This window comes from Pocillopora verrucosa, chromosome 7 (assembly GCF_036669915.1).
Source record: "Pocillopora verrucosa isolate sample1 chromosome 7, ASM3666991v2, whole genome shotgun sequence".
Lineage (NCBI taxonomy): Eukaryota > Metazoa > Cnidaria > Anthozoa > Scleractinia > Pocilloporidae > Pocillopora > Pocillopora verrucosa.
In genome coordinates this window covers 12040779-12054027 of record NC_089318.1, presented here as the reverse complement: position 1 = coordinate 12054027, position 13249 = coordinate 12040779, and the positions used below count along the sequence as shown (strand labels likewise).

General features: G+C 38.1%; 1 pseudogene; it reads left to right on the top strand.

Moving 5' to 3' along the window:
- Positions 1–10029: 10029 nt before the first annotated feature.
- Positions 10030–10853, top strand: LOC131775792 (uncharacterized; annotated as a pseudogene).
- Positions 10854–13249: the final 2396 nt, after the last annotated feature.

Below are 13249 nucleotides of genomic sequence, written 5' to 3'. Positions count from 1 at the left end.
GATGTTGACTTTGGAGATCGAGTGTTGCATGATAGCTTAAAGAATAACCTTTTTCATGTGTAGCGCACTTCTTTCACTTCTTCACTTTAAGAACATGGTGGAAATATAAAGTATGAGTGGTTTTCAGTTTGTGTGAACCCCATGCTCAAAAGTGCACTTTGAATGAAGCTGAATCTTCCCCATACATTTCATCAGCATGAACTTTGATAGTTTCGATGTCTGAATCAAGCGAGTTCCAAGCAATGAAAAAGGATGAGTCTTTTTTTTTGTAGCAATGTAGCGAAATCTCATGCTACATCGTTCTCTTTTGATGAACAAATGTTTTCTCTACAGAATTGCTATTTCAACTTAGACTAGGTTTACATTAGAGGAGATTCTTCCAGATTCCATTTTAGAGTTAGTGGATTTGTGAGCATTTACACATCAAGTTAATCCAGATTCCCAACCATTTACACACATCAACTAATCCACAAACTTTCTTGATTGGTTGGCTACAAAGCTGTTTCTTGCCTTGACCAATGACAACAAAATGCCGTCAAAACATGACTAGAATTTAATCTAGACAAATAGTAAAATTGAACTTCTGCTGGGAGTTGCTCATGCATATTCCTGCTGAAAAATTCCTTCACTTCTTGCTCTCTGATAGGTAGACATGGATATATTGAGCTTATGTATTCAGCAATTGTAGCAAAAACTCCTCTGAAACTTAGGGAAACCATGTAGTAGAGAGTGACAGCCACTTGAGGCAAGACCAATATGGGTTGCCTCAATTTGGCTGATTCTTTCTCACATGGGGCATAAGATCACACAGGGGCATAAGATCTTCAGAAAGTTTCATATGGCATCACCCAGAATTCAGCTACATATCCAAGACTTTCAATGAGACACTAGCACTAAATCTAGAAGCTAATTAGAAAACGATTGTCAAGCAGTAGAGGAAAAGGGCTGAAAATGTAGAGGAAGGCTTATATTCTATTATTATTAGTAGCACACAACTTCAAAGGTCATGACAGGTACTTCATTCTCGAAGAACTCTACAATCAAGATGTCACCAATCTCACGCAAATCGTCAATGGAGCCAAGATTCTCGGTTTAGAATTAACCAATGTGAAATTCATCGACTCCAAGAATTTTTTTCCCATGGCTTTGTCAAACTTTCCAAAACATTTGGAATTCATGAATTAAACAAAGGCTTTTACCCCCATTTCTTCAACACCCAGCAATATCAAAACTATGTTGGGTACATGCCTGACAAATCTTACTCCGACCCTGACAGTATGTCCACAGCGCGCAAAGATGAATTCCACAAGTGGTACGATGAAAAAGTATCTGAAAGATACATTTTCAATTTTCAACATGAACTCTAAAACTATTGCCAATCAGATGCAAGGCTCCTCAAACAGGGGTGTATGACCTTTCAATCCCAGTTCAAAGATTTTGTCAACTTCAACCCTATAGAACATTGCATCACCATTGCTTCCGCTTCCAATGTGGCATACCGCAAAAAATGGATGCCTGAAAACAAAATCGCCGTAGAACCAGTACAGGGATGGCATCCCCGTCACATTCAATCCCATGCTGCTCAAAAATGGCTCTACTGAGAAGAATCAAAACTGACAAAAACAAATCATGTGCCCCGAATTGCTCATGCCAGAAACAAAGGTGAAAGAAGATTGTTCCACGGACAAAAAACATCTCAGGTAGATGGATATGACGAGCAAACAAAGACCTTCTACGAGTTTCAGGGTTGTTTCTACCATGGATGTATCAATTGCTTTCCCAATCACACCATGGGACACCCTATTAACTTGAACAAAACTATGCGCGATGTCCGTCGAGAAACAAGAACAAAAATCCAACAATTATCCCAATTGGGATACCATGTCAAAGAAATGTGGGAATGCGAATGGAATCGTATGATACAAGCAGATTCACAACTTAAACAATTTATCTATACACTCGATGTTGCCACACCTCTCAACCCTCGCGAAGCCTTTTTTGGTGGAAGAACCAATGCTATCAAACTTCATCATAAAGTTCAAGAAAACGAAAAAATCCATTACAGCAATATGATTTTGTTGTACCCATGCGCAAATCTAGAATGTGACTACCCCATTGGTCACCCAGAATTCATCGATCAACCCAAGACCACAGACATCTCCAGATATTACGGATTGGTAAAATGTAAAATTTTACCACCCTACGAAGTATATCATCATGTATTACCACACAGATACGACTCCAAACTCCTTTTTCCACTCTGCAGAACATGCGCGGAACAAGGAATGAAGGAAACACTTCTAGAAAGAAGCGAAACCTGGACACATTCCCATAAGGAACAAACCCTCACAGGTACATGGACCACCCTGGAACTTCAAAAAGCTATCCAAAAAGGGTATGTCATCACTACGAAGTATGGCACTTCAATCAACGTTCAAACCAACTCTTTCAACCCTACATAAAAACTTTCATGAAAATCAAACAAGAAGCTTCAGGATGGCCTCCAGAATGTGACACCGATGAAAAGAAAAGAAACTACTTGAAAGAATACAAAGAGCATGAAGGTATCAAACTAGACTATCAGCGCATCGAAAAGAACCCAGGTCTACATTCCCTCGCCAAATTAATGCTCAATTCTTTCTGGGGAAAGTTCGGACAACACCCCAACCAAACCCAACTCACCACATGCACAATACCCTGTGAATTCTTTCAAATCATCAGGGACAATCAACAAGTCATACATAGAATCAAAATTGTTTGTTCATTTATCTTTGCCTGAATGTAGCGAAGCGTAATGAAACAAAAGATAAATGGTTTCTTGAATTCCCGAGCACAAGTGCATTTGTCGGCAGTGTGTTTTAAGTGCCGGCGTGAGATTATGGGGAAGAAGTGTGATATGTGACATATCATTGTGGATTTTTACAAGCGGACAGTTAAATTTTGTTCTTTTTTATTTTGTGGTTGGAATCCTGTAATCCATTTCCTCGTAACGATTTTTAGCTGTGCTTTCCTGATGATTGCCAGTCATTATAAGTGGTTTTGTTTATTCAATTTACTTTGGCCACGTCGAACGTATAGAGTTTGTTTAATTTTTTGGTGTCTAAACAGTGTAAACAGTTGTTTTTGTCTTGTGATTAGTTGGTTAGTTCAATAAATGGGCTAAGAATTGTCTGCTTATCCCGCACCGCATTTCTGGTTGTCAGTTTTTTGGGTGCGGGGAATTCAAGAACAACGAACATGTGGTAGAAGTCTACCACTCCTTTCAAGAAGTATGCGATCCAATTCAAACAAACGTGAACATCTTTATTGCCTGCTTCACCACAAGTTATGCACGACTCAAACTATACAATGCTCTAGACATCTTGAAAGAAAGAGTATTGTACATGGACACAGATTCTGTCATCTACACCCAGAAACCCACAGAATCTTCAATACCCATTGGCAACTATCTGGGCCAATTCAGCAACGAATTAGATGAAGGAGACCACATCGTCGAATTTGTAGCTGCAGGACCCAAAAACCATGCCTACAACACCTTCAAAGGAAAACAATGCTGCAAAGTCAGAGGTTTCACGCTCAACGACTGAGGACAAAAAATCCTTCATTTCAACAGCATGAAAGATCTAGTTTTATACAAAATACTACAACCAGAAGATGATGATGATCAGCACACATTAACACTCCACAACCCACACAAAATCACAAGATGTTCATCCACTAAAACGATAAAAACAGTTTCACAAGACAAAACTTACAAACTCGTTTTAGATAAACGAGTCATCGATCATGACACCTTTCAATCATTTCCCTACAGCTATAAATGCATCTCCACTCCACGAAACTAACCACAGCATCAAGGACATCGATCTTCAAATTTACCACTGTAAATTCTACAATAAAGACGTAGTAAAACACACCTATTTCCTCATCATCCCTGGACAAAAAGATAACAAGACATTCAGGGTAAATTTCGACCAAACAGCTGAACCCAACGAACAAATCGTCAAACATTGGATAAATCAACCGTGGTACAATCACACCATTACTGAAAAGTATCATATGATTCAACCTACAAACAGTCTGCCTGTATCAAAGACAAATCCCTTCAAAAGACTGTGGACAAAGTGGGTAAAGAAAGGTGAAAACATCCGCTCTCCGCCATTAATGCTCTTCAATCATGACGAGGAGTAACAGGAAAAAAAACTACAAAAGAGTTAAAAAACTGATAAAAGAACTTAAAGATGACTACTCCAACCTCAAAAAACATTACGAAGAAAAAATCAATGAACTTGAACTTTGGAACAAAGAATATTACATCACATCTATTTTACATTATCTAAGAAGCATTTCCTACAATCCTTGGGACACAGCCATATCTAGCGGTTTCGAAAGAATGTGTAATAAAGAATAAAGTTGTTTACATTCGATTAAACAGTGAAAGAGTTGGTTCATTCGTAGTTTGTCGTCATCCTAACCGTTCGAGTACATTACATTGTATTGGATAACACCTTAGACATCCATGGTAGAAACAACGCTTTCTTCTCACCTTCATCTACTAAAATGTTCGCTTTCCATGGAGCAATCACTAAACTTATGTTTACGTTGGTTTGCACAGGGTTGCATATCTTCTTGTTCTTCTACGGCACTTAACAATGCCTCATCAGAGATCTCCTACAATCATTTTTCCCTAAAAAAAGAAGGCACAAGGACGAAACGCACCACGAAACAGGTGGAGAACAAAGAAAAGAAGACAAAGAAGACAGAAAGGAGGTATCCTACCACTAGCAGCACTCCTTCCAGCCCTCATCCCTGGAGGTAAAGCCATTGGATTGGCCGCTGCAGGAGCAGGTGCCTCATATGGTGTAAACAAAGCCCTAGAGTCTGCTACAAGAAAGAGATGATTCTACCGTTGGAAAACCCTCTTCCACCTTCTCTTCTGAAAAACAACATTTTTTATAATATTTTCACATGATGTTATTTGTAAATCATTGTAAAATTTTATTGTTTGTAAAATAAAAGGCTTATTTTGACCTCCCTCGAGTCTGCGCAGTTGATTTAGCCTCATCAGTTAACGCGCAATCGTTCCCAAGCTCACCCGCGCACCTTGCACCCAACCTTTCCCACAAAACTTGTTACCAAACCTCTCTGGGTTTCTTATGACGTCATCAGAATGGAATGTCAAAATACTACTTTCTGATTGGTCCATTTTAATCACGTGACCCGAATACTCGATTCTGATTGGTTACCCGTTATACTTCCTTCCTTTTACCACTATGGTTGTGTTTTCATGAACACTTTTTCAGGTTGTTCAGCAAGTGACAACCAGACATTTCATAAAAACCGTACCTTTTTCAACTCACTTTAATTTAAGCAAGTTGGTTTAATGGACTTAAATTCTCATTAAATTTAAGTCCCCACAAAAAGTCAAAACAGCCCACAGGATGCTTACATCCCCAAGTGTAACGTTGCATAACTTGGCATTATTCAAATGTAATTAGCGACAATTGTTCCAAGAGAACAAGGACAACCTCAAGGTCCTATGATGAAAATATTATTATTTGTAGCAAATGGCTTCTTAATGTAACCCAAATAAGCTTTCAAGGGAGAGATAGTACAAATACTTGGAAAAGATAATGTAGTAATGTGCTCCAAAGTTGATAAATGTTTGAATAGGTGAAGAATGCGATAGCCAATAAAGAAACTACTTGCAAACCTCAAGGAATTCTACCAATGTTTTGTTTTGTTTAATACCGTATGATATCAGGAATCTGATGACTTTTCAACACAACAGCAATTCATATTGTTCCCCTTATGGCGTTGATTTAAATTGTATAAATATTATGGTTGTGTTTTCATGAACACTTTTTCAGATCGCTTAGCGAGTGACAATTGGACATTTCATGAAAACAGCAGCTTTTTCAAGACACTTTAATTTAAGCGAGTCAGCTTAATCAACTTAAATTCTCGTTAAATTTAAGCCACCACAAAAAGTCAAAGCAGCCAACAGGATGCTCACATCCCCAAGTGTAATGTTGCTTAAACTGATTACTGTGGGTCTCCTAGTTCTTACTCTTTTTAACCGATACTCAAGTGGCATCATTCAAATGTAGTTAGCGACAATTTTTCCAAGAGAACAAGGACAACAACAAGGTCCTATGATGAAAATGTTATTATTTGTAACAAATGGCTTTGTAATGTAACCAAAATAAGCTTTCAAGGGAGAGATAATACAAATACAAGGAAAAGATAACGTAGTAATATTCTCCAAAGTTGATAAATGTTTGAATAGGTGAAGAATGTGACAGCCAATAACAAAACTACTTGCAAATCTCAAAGAACTCTGCCAACACTTTGTTGTTCTTAATAACATATGATATTGGGATTCTGATGACTTTTCAACACATCAGCAATTCATATTATCATATAGGACTGATTTAAATTGTTTAGATATAAGGATTGGGTTTTCACAAACACTTTCAAGTCACTTAGCAAGTGACAAATGGACATTTCATGATAACAGAAACTTTTTCAACACACTTTAATTTAAGCGTTTTGGCTTAATTAAATTAAATTCCCATTTAATTTAAGCCACCAAACCAGATAGGTTAAGCAAGTCGGCAATGGAGTTCTGCCAATGAGAAGCAACTTCCATAATTGATTTGACAAGCCTGCCAAATGAGAAATAAATGCTTCTAGCCAAAGCAAAAGGACAAAAAGGGAAGCAAAGACAAAATGAATCTGTTTAATTATCCAAAAAGTGGCACTTCCTCTACACAGGATCTGCATTTAAGCCATGCCAGGTTAGTATCTCATTTTTAATGAAACATTGGAAATGTAAAGCAACCAGCCAACATAACAAATCATTTGCTTTAGGTCTGCTTTCATTATTCCACCTGTGTACAACCTTTTGTCAGCGATACTTTTCAGCGATATTTTTCCTTGTTAAAATGTGTATGGAGAGACCATCACCCCATAAGTAAGCGGCACAATTCCTCCATTTGGAAATCAATTGTCTGTGAGCTAAATAAGCTGCTAAGGGAACAGGGCATTGGGTCCATTCACACAGGAAACCAATGCAAGGCAAAGATACAGAATTTAGAAGACAAGTACAAGCACATTAAAGATCAAAATAATAAAAGTGGTAATGATCACAAAACCTTCACATATTACAAAGAATTAAAAAAAATTCTGGGTTGCCATCCCAAAATCACGCCGAAATCCATTATTGACTGTGGGTTTGAAGACAGGAGCCTGTCAATGAATATCTCCCTGTCATGTTCTAGTAGAAAGTCTGTCATTCCGCAGAAGGTCAATCACATTTAGGTGCAAACTGTCTCCACAGAAGAATTCTTCAAAACAACAGTGCCCAAAATCTACAGCATCTAGTATGGCCAGGAATAACGATATTGCATTTTCTGAGTTGCTATTCTTCAAGCATAAATGTGCAAGAAAGACCAAAGAAAAGGAGCCCGCTACCAAACAACCAGCTGTTAAAAGCCCAAGAAAAAAGGGAGTCTAACAGTCAAAGCCCCAGCAACACTGAGTATTTTGTTTTCCTGAATGAAAGTCAGAAACATGATCACAAATTTTTTGGACAACTGGCTGAGAAGGAGGGAGAGAGAGAATGAAATAGCCAGCAAATGATGTTTTCCATGGTCAACAAAGTTGCAAAAAAGAGAATAAAGAGATTAAAAGAGAATAAAGCACATATAGAGCTGCTAGAACTTTGGAAAATGGACAAGGGTTTCATCATCTGAAGTTCACAAACTTTTCTTAGTTTTCGTTTTGTTTCCAGTGGCATATTAAGCACAAAATCACGATATAATGACAAATTATACCAATCATTTTACACCTTAAAAATAACTACAACATGAACCGTCCTACTTACACACAAAAGTTTGGTTTAATTTTTTTCTTGCCAATTTATATTTTTACATGTAATTTACCCTTTTGGATCAACAGTAATTTTGTTTTGTGATTTTAAAACGATAAGTAAAAAATATTTTGCTCAAGAAATGTAACAATTATGAAAACAGCAGCAGCATTCATTAAATAAGCACAAGTTACTGGAAAAAAAGCCTCCTTTACCCAATCCCTGGGAGTAGAGGGAGCCCATCCAGTTCATCATGCTCTGGGTCTACATACACATCGCGAATGTCAATGCAGATATTGTGCAAAATACAAGTGATAATTGTAAAAGGTATTTCGTCTATCAATTTGTCAAGTTTGACTGAGAGATAAAGCCAATGCCCTTCAACATTCCAAATGCCTGTTCTATAACCACCCTGCCCTGACTTAGTGCTTTGTCGAAATTTCATTGACTTAGTGATAGCTCTTGCTTCAGGATAAAGCTTCATACACCAATTCGTATGCTTGTAACAGGGTTGTCAATAAGCGCCGGCAACCGGCGATATCGCCAGCTACTTGAACGTTTTTGCCGGCTGCAAATTGGTCGAGATAAGCGGGAAAAAAGCAGTCATTATCAAAACGCTTTAAAGAAAAAAAAAAGAAACAAAAAACAAAAAGAAAATTGGTTTGTTTCATTCATAATTTCAATGTATTTGCAATGCGCGATTTACAACAGAAGTTTTGGCTCGTTTAGTTTCATGTGCTGCATGATTTGCGAGTGAACAGGTCAGGTTTGTTTAATTTACATTGTCGCCTTTTGTTTTAAAATTTGGATATGTCTACGCTATCTATATGTACTTTGTCATTCTGGTACAAGTTAGCAGTGTCAATTTTCAATTGAATTTATCTGATTTTCTCAAATGTAAGGGCCTGTTCACATGGAAGTGGGGTACCCCGGGTGCCTGGGGTTCCCAGCATCTCCATATATTCTTTGTTGTTCATCTGGTTGCGTTCACATGCGTGGTGGGGTACCCCACTCAGCCGGGCAACCCGTCTCCTTGGGGCAGGTTGCCTGCCTGAGTGGGGTAGATTTTTTCCATGTGAACAGTATACCCCAGGGTACCGGGGTGAGGTTCATACGGGCATTCCACAATTTAGCCCGCCAAAAACAAGCGGCAAAACAAAATGGCGTCCACTTGTTATCAACCTGGTGAGCTTTTCCGCAAACAACACCTCCAAATTATACTTGACAGCTCAAATTTGGGGCAAAATAGTCAGGATATTGATGGTTTAAGCGAGACTGCAGCATCTCAGCCCAATCAGGCCCTGATTTCATTGGAATTGGATGCCCCAAGGCAAAATACGAATATGAACTCGAAGGGAAAGTGAAAACCTTCAGATGGTCTTCAGCAGAAATCTATAAAGGCGAAAGTGGCTAAAAGGAGTCCTGAAAACCAAGAAAGGCTATGACCGCTGAAGGGTAGATCCGAAATGTGAGGCAGGATTTTCAAACCGCGGTGAACAAGGGGACTAGAAGCAGTAGCGGCAAAATAGTCCAGGAAAACTTTGAACTTTTAGCTGACATTTGGGGTGGCTCGCCCGCAACAACTGCTCTCCCCTTCGGAGTTGATGGCGATAGTGCTCAAGGTACTGAGGAAGAACTGGATAGTCAGCCACTGCTGGATTCAACTGATGAAAGTAAGTTACATGTCATCTCATGTTTCAGTGTGACCTTTTCTTACATTCTTGGTATAAATTTTGTCTTAAGATAAACATACAAAATGAAAATATTCTTGACTTTTTGGACACACAAACATCAATTTAACAAACTTCGGGTACTTTTTGAACTTTTTTGGCTAAACTTTGGGAGCAAAATAATTATTTATGACTCAGGTATTATTTTGGGTATAAAATTTGGTACAGTACTCTGTCAAACCTACCCAACACTTTATTCCTGAGTACATCCCTTGGGATGGCAATGAAGGTGCCTCTGGCAGTTGCATGTGGCTTGTCGTGAGCACAGTGTAACTGAAAAGGGAGGAAAACCCAGGGAAACCCTCAGAACAGGTTTAACCCGGTGTAAGAACCTGTTAATTTATTCCATTGTATTCTTCTCGTTCTGCTCATTGTTTCATGTTGGAGCTATACTTCTGTTTCTTTTGCTTTGTTTGTTTTATCACGATGGTCGGTTGCCATGGGTTTTCCTCCCGCAACTCTGATGCGCGCTGGCGCAGAAATCATCAGCGGCAGTTGGCACGAAAAGTAAAGGCCTATTCAAAAATGGCGGCAAATAATAACAGCGCGAGCACATCAAACAAACTCTGTTTAAGGCACTTCGGCATGGAGGATGAAACAGAGAGAGGAGACCGGTTTTGGAATACCAACTCCGTAGAAATGAAGTTCTCTGCGGAGAAAGAATGGTTGAGGAGGGTTCGTTTCGCAGAAAATAAACGTAATTACGGGATGAGAGACCTTGATCCCGTGTTGGAAGAACTCACAGGCAACAAGTTGGAGCTTGTAGGTCCCTTGGTGGATGGCTTCCTAATCGGGAGATCGGGCTCTCTATTAATGCGAAGCTCGCTCGCTCTAGAATGACCGGTCTTATGGCGCCCATCACTTTCTTTATGCCATTTCAAATCTTTAAACATATCTGGGTTTTAGTACAAGGCTACGGGGGAAGCGCGGACACAACCAAGAATGGTGAGAGAATAACGCTAACTTTCCAAAGGCTCGACACTGCAGAAAAAATTTGGTCTCCTGCGAGATTTAAAGGAGAGAATTTTCTCAAGAAGGGGCACTTCGAGAAAATCCCCGAGGATGGTTGCGTGCTTCAAAGTTACAGCGGCAAGTCAATTGTTGTTGTAACACCAACTACGCTGCTGCAAATGGTTTATTCAACAAAACAACAAAGGGTAGTAACCACATTTTGCGTGCAGCGCTATGATCGAGAAGGATTTGCAAAGGACTCCAATTTGCAAAAGCTATTGAATTTGAACACTATCTAGCTTGACAGTTAATTAACAGTAGGACTTGCTAATGTTTTGTTAGACCTTGTCACGAAACTTCATACATCACAAGAATGACAACCTTGAATGTAATCTGAAACAAAGTTCTAGCAGAAACATGTTTTTAATACAAGTCTTCAACTATTTCATCAGATGGGAGTGAAAGATGTTTCGATAAATGACATTGACATTGCCCACCGAGTTCCATCAAGGAATCCCTCGAATCAACCAGACGCAGTAGTTTGTAAATTTGTTAGAAGGATGGTAAAGGAAAAAATCATGGCGTCTAGGAAGACAATAAGGAACATAACAGCACAGCAACTAGGATTTTCTTCAGAGATTGATGTGAGTCACCTCAATATTTATGATCATCTGACACCTCGTCTACAAACCCTTCTGTATGAGGCAAAGAAGTTCAAAGAAGCCAACAGCTTCAAATTCTGCTGGGCGAAAAATGGTTCCGTATTTCTCAGGAAATCAGAGAATTCACTGATCCGCAAATTTGCAAATATGGAGGACCTAAACGCATTTACCCAAGGATAGAGATAAGTAACGCAGTGACAATATTATTGTTTTTTTTTAATATCTCACCTATGATATGATTTCAAACGCGCTTTAGATGCAAAAGCGAACCAGAAGATACAAAGAACAGGACCGAAATAGAAAACTCTTTCTTAAAGAACTTCCATATTATAACTTCACTGGCAACTTAACTCTCTACCACGGGCAATTTAACAACTCTCTGATCCAAAATCAGCTACCGACTAAGAGACAACTCGAAAACCTAAATGGTTTGCATGATCTTGATCTTTTCAGACTAAACTCAAATCTTGATGACAGTTTAAATACCAACAATAACTTATTCAATCAACAAATCTACAGCCGTTATTATTCTCCGTATAATTTTAATAAAAACCTAAATACCCAAATAAGAGACGTGATGGAAACGAGCTTTTCGATTTTTATCCTTCAAAACTTAAGATTTCTAAAATAACGCCAATATATAAAAGTGACGACGAGACCGACCCTTCAAACTATCGACCAATATCTCTTTTGTCTAATTTTAATAGGATTTTTGAAAAACTTTTGTACTACCGGATGAAGGAATTTATTGACAAAAACAACCTATTGTACTCCTCACAGTATGGCTTTCGCAAGTCACATTCCACAGAGCATGCAGTACTTGATATTGTCGAAGATATACTACGTAATATGGATAAACGGTACTTCTCATGCTGTGTCTTCATTGACCTGAAAAAGGCATTTGATATGGTCAATCATGAAATATTACTCGATAAATTGAACTTTTACGGTTTCCGTGGATTGATAAATGACTGGTTTCAATCATATTTAAAAAATAGAACACAAACAATTCAGATTGGAGAGCACCTGTGGTGTCCCCCAGGGATCAGTCCTTGGACCTCTTCTATTTTTACTTTACATAAATGACATTCACCTTTGTTCTGATAAACTTAAATTTTATCTCTTTGCGGATGATACTAATATACTTTATGCTGATAAGAATCTTAAGGCGATCGAGCAAACGGTTAATGTAGATTTGAATAACGTACATGACTGGTTAACTACAAATAGGTTGACATTGAATACAAAAAAATCAAATTTCTTAATTTTTCGTCCTCGTCAGAAAAAAATGCATTTTTCTCCACAAATAGGTATTTTAGATTGTGAGACAAACCGAAGAGTTAGTTTAGAGCAAAAAAGTTATATCAAATATCTAGGCGTTTTAATTGATCAAAATTTGTCATGGAAAAACCATGTTGACTCTGTTATCGTAAAAATAAGTAAAACAATAGGGATGATTGCAAAGCTGAGGTACTTCGTTCCCTCTACTGTCCTTGTAAATATTTACAATTCATTAATTCTACCTTATATAACTTATGGACTCCTTGCCTGGGGCAATGCGTCAAATGCTTATTTAAACAAGATTTTAGTTCTTCAAAAGCGAGTTTTGCGCCTAATCTATTTCACCGATCGAAGAGAGCATGCCATCCCTTTATTTGCCAAAGCAAAAATTTTGCCTGTTACGTTCCTATATTATGAAGCCGTAAGTAAACTTATGTTTGATGTGCACAACCAGAGGGCTCCCATTAATATTTTGAAACTATTTACTAAAACATCTCATATTCATACCTACAATACTCGATCATCCAAATCGCAGCTCTTTAGTACAAAGTACTCTAGACTTAACCTACAAAAAAAGGCTTTCTCGCGTGTTGGTGTCAAAATTTGGAATAAGATACCAAAAGAATTCAAAACGTTATCAAAACATTCCTTTAATAAACAAATAAAAACGTCTTTATTTCAGATACTAGATAATGAAGATTCTTATCTTGATGTTGAAAAGATCTCCTCTAAACTTAAGGACTGCATAATTA